The 4,194-nt window shown below is 59.2% G+C and overlaps 1 long non-coding RNA gene across 1 annotated transcript in view; it reads left to right on the top strand.

The window, feature by feature from the left end:
* Positions 1-2,449: 2,449 nt before the first annotated feature.
* Positions 2,450-4,194, top strand: part of LOC119468518 — a 2,274-nt gene continuing 529 nt past the window's right edge. The window contains exons 1-2 of the long non-coding RNA XR_005197211.1: positions 2,450-2,566; positions 2,861-2,890. This is a non-coding gene — a long non-coding RNA (uncharacterized LOC119468518). The remainder of the gene's footprint in view (positions 2,567-2,860; positions 2,891-4,194) is intronic.

Below are 4,194 nucleotides of genomic sequence, written 5' to 3' on the forward strand. Positions count from 1 at the left end.
TAGAGGTGGGAGTTGGGGAGCTGGAAGGCAGGATTCTACGGGTATCCCTGGCATGGGGATTCCTGAGCCCCTCATCTCTTTTCCAGGCATTGAAGGGGGCGTGAAACCCCAGAACCTAGGTGAGTCTCGCCCAGCCCTGCCTGCACCCCGTCCGCCTCCCTCACTCTTCCTGACTCCCTCCTGCCTTCTCACCCCAGGGTTCAGGACCTTCCCAGGTGCTGCAGCCCAGCCAGATGAGGTGGGGGAAAGCTGTACAGACATGGGAGGGGCATGGAGGTGCCTAATCTTGCCTGATGCTGTGGGGGAAGGGATGCAGCCAGATCAGCATTTCCGAGGTCCCCTCCAGGCTCTCCCAGGCCTCAGAGAAGGCAGAATAGGTGGGAGCCTCATGGGAGGTGGGCAGGAAGGGGACCACAGGGAGTTCTGATGTCTGGTTGGTGAAGGGATACACTGGCTCCTTCATCTGCCCATCTCTCTTCCCAGGCTTTGGAGGGGCTGTGAAACCCTAGAAGCCAGAGGCGAGCCCGCCCCATACCCGTCCTAATGTCCACTTCCCGCTGTCTGTCTCTGTCTCCGCTTGACGCCCCTGTCCCCCCTCCTCATGCCCCTCTGGCTCTGTCTCCCCAGGATATGGAAACGGGCTGGGAGCAGGGGCCTTCCCAGGGGCTGGAGCACAGCCAGGTGAGGATGTAGACAGGTGGGGCAGAATCTGGGCTTCTGGGAGGGAGGAGTAGGTATAGCAGAGTCAGGGAACCAGAGGCTGGGAGAGCTGGGCTCTGGAGGGTGGGCAGGGCTCAGCCACTCTGTCCCTTCCCAGGCCCGGGAGTGGGTGTGAAACCTCTGAAGCCAGGTGAGGTACAGCCCTGCCCCACCCTGCCCAGTTCTATCCAGGCGCCTCTGTGTCCCCCAAGCCTGCCCACCCCACAGCTCATGGACCTCGCCTCTGTCTCCCCAGGATTGGAGAGCAGAAGTGGTTTGGGTGCTGGCACTCTTCCAGGGGCAGGAACCCCACCAGGTTCTGTCTCCCATCTTTCTCTCACACCCAAGGGTGCCTGGGCAGGGGCCACAGGGAGGGGCAGGCAGGAGGGCTCGGGGTCCTAACCCTCATTCTTAGGGGAGGAGTTCTTGGGATCAATGTCGGCCTCTTTCTAGCTCTCCCCAGGCCTGGGGAAGAGGAAGGCTCAGAAGTGGGTGAAGGGAGGACCCCACCCCTGTGCTGCCTCCCTGCCACACTCGCCGTGTCCCGTCCCTCTCTGTCCCCCTCTTAGTCTGCCACCCTCCCCAGGCACTGGTCCCTTTGTGGCTTGCCGATGCCATGCCTGTGACTGGGGACTCCTGGGGAGGCCTTTGAGCTGCCCTCTGGGCACATGCCCTTTGAGAACTGTCAGGGCGTGGGACACAGTGGTGCTGGGGTGATGTTTAGACCACAGAACTGCACCCCACATGGCCTAGCTCCAGCCTCTGCCTCCCTCACCCCACAGGCCCAAAACCAGGCCAGGGAGGGTGGGGTGGAGCTGAGGGCCTGGGCTTGGGTCTGGGGGCTGGAGGGAGCTGCAGTCTCCCTTCCCTGGTCTCTCTTTTCCTGGCATAGGGGGCGGTGAGACCTCCGAAGCCAGGTGTGCCTGCCTTGTCCTGTGTCCCTGTCCTCCACTCCCCCATGCACACACATCGGCCTAGTCTCCGCTTCCTCCTTCCACTAGGTCTCCCAGGATCTGGTGATGGGGATGGGAAGGGAGCTGGGGACTTCCTGGGAGCTGGAGCCCAGCCAGGTGAGGGCATCTGGACTAAGCTAGGATTCTAGAAGGAGACACAGGGAAGAGATAGGGGATGTTAGAAGTCCAGAGAGCAGAAAGTTGATTTCTTGGGGAGGACAGGAAATGGGGGGGGGTCCGTGAGCCCCTGCTCTCCCGTCCCCCATCTTGATTGTGGCCCCTGCATCTCTAGTCTTCTCCCACCCTCAAGTCCTCCCCAAATCCACCCCTCACACACTGCTTTTCCTCCCAGGATACAGCAATGGAAACAGCCCAGGAACCCAGCCAGGTGGGGGCCAAAGGGGCTGGGGTGGCTGGGAGGGAGAGGTCAGGGGCCCGGGGCCACACTCTGGGTCCCTGATGGGCTCTTGGGGGTTCACTCATTCACCCAATCTCCTCTGAGCACCCACCCACCCTGAGCCAGGCCTCAGCTGGGCAGGGAGGACACTCCAGCTGGTCAAGTGCGGCCACGGTCTGGACTCCCAGGCCAAGAGCCAAATCCAACCACGACTGCGGTCAGTCCTGGGAGGGAGTTCACATGAGACACACCAGGAGAGGGCAGAGGCCACGAGAAAGAAAGGGAGAGGGCAGGGCTCCAGGCCCCAGCTCACACCAACTGCAGCGCCTCCACACTGCTGTGTCTGCTCCTCAAACAGGTCCTGCCGCTCAAAATGGCTTTGGACCAGATAAAGAGGATGGGGACGGAAGCAGGGAGCCTGGGGCTGAGATTCTGGGCACAGGCCCAGAGGAAAGGATCCCTCACGCTCCCATCGTCCCCCCAGGCTTTGGAGAGGGTGGAAAACCCCAGAAGCCAGGTGAGCCCCACCCTGTCCCTGTCTCCCTGCCCATTTCCTGTGCATCCGCTGCTGCTTCCCCAGAGTCCCGGATCTCCACATTCTCTGTCTCCCTGGGATGTGGGAATGGGAATGGGTGGGGAGCCGGGGACTTCCTGGGAGCTGAAACCCAGGCAGGTGGGGCCCTGGAGTTCTGGAAGCATGGAGGTCTTAGGGGTTGGGGGTTACTAATGGGGGTGGGGGCCTGGCCCTGGTTCTGAGTGGAGAGGAAGGGCCGGGTGGACTTGCAGGGAGTCCTTTCTCTTCTCTTCCCAGACCTGAGAGGACTACAGCCTCAGACATCAGGTGAGCGCCACCCTCTGGCCCCCCAGCTTGGTCTCACACAACAAACCTCATTCAACAAACCAATCCAGGCCTGGAGCAGTGGCTCACGCCTGTAATCCCAACAGCTTGGGAGGCGGAGGCAGGTGGATCACTTGAGCCCAAGAGTTCAAGACCACCATGGGCAACATTCCCAAACTGGCCTTGAACTCTTGGGCTCAAGGGATCCACTTACAAAAAAAACACAAAAATTAGCCAGGTGTGGTTGCACATGTCTGTCATCTCAGCTACTCTGGAGGCTGAGAAGGGAGGACCACTTGAGCCCAGGAGGTCGAGGCAGTAGTGAGTGGAGATCTTGCCACTGTACTCCAGCCCTGGTGACAGAGGGAGGCCCTGTTCAAAAAAAAAACTAATCCATGGACCATGCCTATTCCAAGCCAACCAGGTGCTGGGGACAGGCCCTCCCCAAACCAGGGCCATGCTGGGACATAAAATGTGGGCTGAGGCTGCCCCAGAGCCAGGCCCTGGGCATTCTGGGCAGGAGGTAGTGGAGGCCAGGGAGGAGAGAATGGCCCAATCCTCTGAGAAACTGGACCAAAAAGAGTTTTGAATGGCCGGGCGTGGTAGCTCATGCCTGTAATCCCAGCACTTTGGGAGGCCAAATTGGACAGATCACCTGAGATCAGGAGTTTGAGACCAGCCTGACCAACATGAGGAAACCCCGTCTCTACTAAAAATACAACACAATTAGCTGAGCGTGGTGGCACATGCCTGTAATCGCAGCTACTAGGGAGGCTGAGACAGGAGAATCGCTTGAACCTGGGAGGCAGATGTTGCCATGAGCCAAGATGACGCCATTGCACTCCAGCCTGAGCGACAAGAGTGAAACCCAGTCTCAAAAAAAAAAAAAAAAAAGGGGGGGGGGAAGAGTCATAAAAAATTTAAAAAAATTTTTTTAAATAAATAAAAATCTGCCGGGCGCAGTGGCTCAAACCTGTAATCCTAGCACTTTGGGAGGCCGAGGCGGGTGGATCATGAGGTCAAGAGATCGAAGCCGGGCGCGGTGGCTCACGCCTGTAATCCCAGCACTTTGGGAGGCTGAGGCGGGTGGATCACGAGGTCAAGAGATCGAGACCATCCTGGTCAACATGGTGAAACCCCGCCTCTACTAAAAATACACAAAATTAGCTGGGCATGGTGGCGCGTACCTGTAGTCCCGGCTGAGGCAGGAGAATTGCCTGAACCCAGGAGGCGGAGGTTGCGGTGAGCTGAGATTGGGCCATTGCACTCCAGCCTGGGTAACAAGAGCGAAACTCCGTCTCAAAAAA

The sequence above is a fragment of the Cebus imitator genome, unplaced genomic scaffold (assembly GCF_001604975.1).
Source record: "Cebus imitator isolate Cc_AM_T3 unplaced genomic scaffold, Cebus_imitator-1.0 Scaffold444, whole genome shotgun sequence".
Classification (NCBI taxonomy): domain Eukaryota; kingdom Metazoa; phylum Chordata; class Mammalia; order Primates; family Cebidae; genus Cebus; species Cebus imitator.